The sequence below is a fragment of the Trichechus manatus genome, unplaced genomic scaffold (genome assembly GCF_000243295.1).
Source record: "Trichechus manatus latirostris isolate Lorelei unplaced genomic scaffold, TriManLat1.0 scaffold00002, whole genome shotgun sequence".
NCBI classification, from domain to species: Eukaryota; Metazoa; Chordata; class Mammalia; order Sirenia; family Trichechidae; genus Trichechus; species Trichechus manatus.
In genome coordinates, this window is record NW_004443938.1 from 19,471,269 (window position 1) to 19,477,268 (window position 6,000).

Here is a 6,000-nt window from a genome sequence, read left to right on the forward strand (position 1 = left end):
CAGCAATGGGTTTATTAGCAAAAGAAGGATCCTTGGTGGCTCAACGGTTAAGCCCTTAGATGCTAACCAAAATGTTGGCAGTCAGAATCCACCCAGTGGTTCTGTGGGAGAAAGACCTAGCGATCTGCTTCTGAAAGATTACAGCCTAGGAAACCCAATGGGGCAATTCTCCTCAGTCACATGGAGTGCCTAGGAGTTGAAAATCGATTTGGCAGCACCTAACAACAGCAATAATTAGCAAAAGAGGTAGCCAGCCCCCATGGACTAATGTGACTAGAGTTACAGTATAAGGATTTCCTTTTAACATTTTTTTATTTTGAGGTTTGGTACTCTTCATGCCACATTCTAGAGCAAGGTGCTCAGCACTCACTGTGCCCAAGGGATAAAGAAAAAAGATCATTTTCTTCTCAGGGATTTGATGCACAGATGGAAAACTTAACACACAGTAACAGAAGCTGGTCGTAAACGAATCACGTCCTAGTCTTCCAGGGCTTCAGTAAGCCAGCGATATCTTAAGGTTTCCCATGTCTTGGCTTCTAGCTCTTTTGTAGTTTTAACACTGTAACATCAATGATGCATCATGTCCAACATCAGTGATGTAAGTTTAAAGGGCTGTGTCCAAATCCTTCTCTCCAAGTTCATCTATTTTTCACTGTCTCTTAGTTCCAGGCTTATCTGAACGATAAACTTTTGACATTCTCTGCTACTGCTCACCACGGTGCTCTCAATTGTGCCCATTTTATGAGCTGGCTTGGAGAAGCAGCCTGGGATGTGTCACTCTGGGAAAGTGATGAGTCACAGGTGCCTCCAGGGATGATCCCTTCCATGACTGCAGGACATCCTCCTGGAGCCCCAGCAACAATGCCTGGTGGGTATCTGTGTGTAGCACCATTGAGCTCTGGATGAACTGCTTGCTAATCTATTACTGACCCAGGAGCCGTTGTAACAAAGAATTCCTAGTTCACGGTTTCTTAGGCTTTCTGTGATATGACCTGTGACTGCACAGTGGATCTCAACAGCAGTTGTCTCCCTCATGTCTAGCATTGCTTGCTCACTGCATCCATCTTCATGGGATATACCAATCCCAACCGGTGCATCTGCAATGAGCTTGAGCAGAGTGAAAAGCTCCCACCTCTACACATCAAGGGTGGGCTGCCCCTGCCATCCTTCCTTCCTAAGAACTTGGGCTAAGGTTTTCTTGCCACCAGGCCACTGGGGGCTGCATTTACTAGGAATGTTCTTCGCCTCATCTGCTTTATAGTACAGTCACTAATGTCGAGGTGGTTATGTTCACTGAGATTACAGTGCAAGGAGACCCAGCTGCTGGGATACAGGAAATCCTGCAGGGTGAAGATCCTCTGCATGACCAGGGACTGCTCTAGCCCATCCTGTAAGTAGGGGATACGTGATGCTGAATCCAAAAGTTTTGACTTGAACAGCAACCTTGCCTGCCCAGTGCGACTGAAGCTGATGAGGCCTACCATCTTGCCCTGAGGCAGCCTCCCACATCTGCTGCCCACTCTGGATCCACATGCCCTGGTAAAGCCACATGTTCCACCGGTACAGATCGAGGGTGTGGCAGATGGCGGAATCGAAGTCTCTTGACTGCTGCTGATGGGATGTTGCACACAGCTATCCTGAGCTTGAAAGCAGCCTTGGTGTCTACGTTGTCATAGCTGCTGCGTATCTGCACAATCACACTCAAGGGTGTGAACTCCTCCAGGTCTTCCTTAGTGAGGGTGATGATGTATACATTACGGCACTGAGAGCTTCATTTAAAACTTCCTGGTAGATCTCCCACGTGGACTTGCACTGTGGAAGGCCACAGTGGAGAGGTGCTTCAGGATGGCATCTCCACGGTGCAGTCCCTGCGGTGGAGCAGAGCCAGCAGGGGCAGGGTGCAACAAGCCGTTTGTGATCTGGGGGTGGACACATTCAAAAATTCTGTCCATTCTCTGTCACCTGACTTTGTACTTATCCACAAGGGCCATTCTTTAGTGAATGCTGCAACTCTCCGACTCAAAAGGTAAAACAATGGTCTTCTAAGAATGCAAGGGAATTCACAGGAGTCTGCATGCATTATATACTACGAAGCCAACATAAATCTGTCTGTAAACTCAATAATCCACACAATGGGCTATTTTTTTTTAAGAGAATACAGCTTGATTGCTTCAAGCGCATCTAAGGCAATGAAACCCCGGGCAGCAAGCATGTCCAGGTGTCTTTTCTATGGCTCTTCCATGAAGAACAGGTGGATTTCAACACAGGAATTCCTATGCAACTGGAATATCCATGTTTAAAGTAGTCTGGTTCTGGGTTGCCAGCATCCAAGGCGAAGGGGCCTACCCAGGGAGGTAGCAGCAGCAGCAGCAGCTCCTTTTCTTCCCACCCACCCCATTGTGAGGTCCCCATTCTGTGTTGCATGGCTCCCATCTTGATCCCTCATTACTCAGGCCACTGCCAGCTTCTCTGAGCCTCTCTGGAGCCACTTCAAGGAACACATGCCCACAGGTGCACACACACAAAACTTAATCTCTACAGCTCCCGACCTCTTTCCCTTCCACCTTCCTCTCCCCTTCCTCACACACTGATTCTTAAGTGCCCTTTATATACTATAGTAATTAGTCCTTTGCCATTTGTTATTGATTGAACTGTGTCCTCCAAAGTGATATGCTGAAGTCCTAAATCCCTGTACTTGTGAAGCTGAACTTGTTTGGAAATAGGGTCTTTGAGATGTTACCAGTTAGGTTAACATGAGGTCATACAAAAGTAGGGTGGATTCTAAGCCCATCCTAGCGATGTTTTGTAAAAGACACAGAGACACACTGTGGGAAGACACTATGTGAAGATGCGTCTGCAAGCCAAGGAACGCCAAGGATTGCTAGGGGAGAAGCATGGAACAGCTCTTTTCTAAGAGCCTTCAGAAGGAATCGACATGGCTGATAACCTAATTTGGACTTCTAGCCTCCAGAACTGTGAGATGATAAATTTCTGTTCTTTAAAACCACTCACTTTGTGATATTTTGTTCTGGCAGCCCTAGGAGACTAAGATATATGTGTTTTTAATGAGTTTCTCATTTTTTCTTTTGATTTTGTTGCTGGTATTTTCATTTAATTTTTATGTCATCAAATTTATCAAACTTTTCATTTATGGCTTTTCTGTGTCTTGCTTGGAAATGTCATTACCATTCCAATAGCATATAAAAATTACTGTACATTTCCTGCTAGTACAGTTCCATGTTTTTAAATTTAAATCTTGGATCCTTAGATTTATTTATATATAGCAACTTTTTTGAGATATAATTATACAATTCACATATCATACAATTCACCCATTTAAAGTATACAGTTCAATGGCTTTTAACGTATTTACAGAGCTGTGCAACCATCCTTTGGAATTTATTTTGGGGTAAGGTGTGAGATAGGGATTCAGCTTAATATTTTTTCAGGTGCCTAGTTAGTTTTTGTAACATCATTTATGGAACAAACCATCTTCTTTATACTGACTTGAAATGTGCTAGGTACCTTTGATATATTCATTTACTTCTCAAAACTGCCCTTTAAGGTTCATATTATTATTCCTACTTTCCAAAGGCAGAAATTAGGACTCACAAAATGTTAAGTCAAACCACACTGCCCACCACCAACCCAGAAGAAAGAATTCTATCAATAAGGTTTTATTTCTGTCTGTCTTTCTTCCTTGCTCTACTTTTACTCATTCTGTGAGATTTACTGACTGTTTTATCTACCAGGCCTTGTGCTAGACATTACCCATTGCTGTCAAGTCGATCCTGACGCAGAGCGACCCTACAGAACAGAGCAGAACTGCCCCATAGGGTTTCCAAGGAGCGCCCGGTGGATTCGAACTGCCAACCTTTTGGTTAGCAGACATAGCTCTTAACCACTGCACCATCAGGGTTTCCATGCTAGACATTAGGTGTTGTTAATAAATAGCTCCAGAATGGAGGCAAGATAGACAAGGAAGAAAACAGATGCAATACATTGGGATACGCTCCCCGGAAAAGGTATAGAAAGAAAGCCGCTTACTCTAGTGCTAGTCTGCCCCAATTTAACCTAAATCAATCTTAAAGCAATTGCCATAGTATTCTCAGATAAAGTTAAATGAGCTTTTATGCCAAGTGTCTGGCACACGGTAAAGGCTACATATAAGGGTTAGCTATAACCAAACCACCAAACCAAACCCATTGCCGTCGAGTTGATTCCGACTCATAGCGACCCTTATACTGATAGACAGACACACAGATGTTAAGGGAGGGGCTGCCTTTTTATCTGACGTGCCCAGAAAACAACTGCCACAGTCTGACTGTGGAAATCTAGACGCATGGAACTTCTATATAAGCAGAGGGGAAACTTTAAAAGCTAGACTGCTCAAGAGGAGGATGAGACGGTGGTCACATTGAAGGATAAGTTGGCCTTAAGCAGGAGAACATACTCGAAGTGGGTTTTTCTTGTCATGTAGTTGACATTTTCTAAGTAGCACATTTTCTTTCTAGTGAAAAAAATAAACAAGGATACAGGAAAATGTTTGGAGAATGAAGCTTTAAAAATAACAACTCATAGCCAAAATAGAGAAATGTTCCTTTCTCAGTATAAAGTCTCTGTTTACTTAACAGACTGTGCACCAGCAGGGGAGGAAGTCTCAGGCTGGGAGGGAGCCTGGGTACACCTGCTGTGAGCAAAAGTTCAGTTCAGAAACTGAGAAAGTGGAATCGTCGCAATTCTCCTTTCTTCTTGTCCCTTCTGAATAGTCTCCCACATTTTCCCATGAGGAGCTTGTTCTGAACTCTTCTAGCAAGAATGTGTTTTTCTCAGCCTCTTCTCACTGGATAGCCTGCCATTTCAAACCAGCAATTACTACCTGCTGACAGCACAATGCTTGCTCTTCACCACACATTAGGAGCCGTAGTCTGTACCCTCAGTGATGGTACATTCCAGAAACTCCCAGTTCCCCTCTCATTATGTGTGTGTGTGTTTCTTTATGGAATGTGGAGGGGTCAGACACTGACTAATAATCATAGAGACATGATAATATGAGCACCGTGGAACCTACCTTCCATGCAAACAGAAATGCTTCATAACAACAAACTCTTGTAATGGTAGTGTGAGTCTGAACTTTGAAGGCTCCTGGGGAATATTCAATGCTGTGAAGCTGCAATTTTCTATGCAGTGCTGTAAGCATGCTATAGAAAACATTTATGCTGATGTCTCCATAAGAATGAACTTACTATCCCTTTGGATGGGAAAAACTCATTTGGTCTAAACACTCCAGCCAATCCACAGATAATCCATTAATTGTTGTTGTTGTCATTGGTAGGTGCCTTCGAGTCAGTTCCGACTCATAGCGGCCCTATGCACAACAGAGTGAAACACTGTCCGGTCCTGTGACATCCTCACAACTGTCGCTCTGCTTTAGCCCATTGCTGCAGCCACTGTGTCAATCTATCTCCACGAGGATCTTCTTCCTGTTTTTCGCTGACCCTCCACTTTACCAAGCATGATGAACTTCTCCAGGGACTTATCTCTCCTGATAACATGTCCAACGTATGTGAGACGCAGTCTTGCCATCGTTGCTTCTAAGGAGTATTCTGATTGTACTTCTTCCAAGACAGATTTATGCATTCTCTTGGCAGTCGATGGTATAGTCAATATTCTTTGCCAACACCACAATTGAAAGGCATCAATTCTTCCATCTTCCTTATTTGTTGTCCAGCTTTCATATGCATATGGGACAATTGAAAATACCATGGCTTGGGTCAGGAGCACCTTAGTCCTCAAGGTGGCATCTTTGCTTTTCAACACTTTAAAGAGGTCTTTTGCAGCAGATTTTCCCAGTGCAATGCATCTTTTGATTTCTTGACTGCTGCTTCCATGGATGTTGATTGTGCATACAAGTAAAATAAAATCTTTGACAACTTCAATCTTTTCTCCATTTATCATGATGTTGCTTATTGGTCCAGTTGTGAGGATTTTTGTTTTCTT

General features: G+C 43.6%; 1 protein-coding gene and 1 pseudogene across 1 annotated transcript in view; both read right to left on the reverse strand.

Annotated features, from left to right (window-relative positions):
• The window catches only part of ESR1 (estrogen receptor 1), a 569,447-nt gene that overhangs the window by 50,035 nt on the left and 513,412 nt on the right, over positions 1-6,000 (reverse strand). The window lies entirely within an intron of this gene.
• LOC105756088 (C-terminal-binding protein 2 pseudogene) lies at positions 740-2,116 on the reverse strand (annotated as a pseudogene).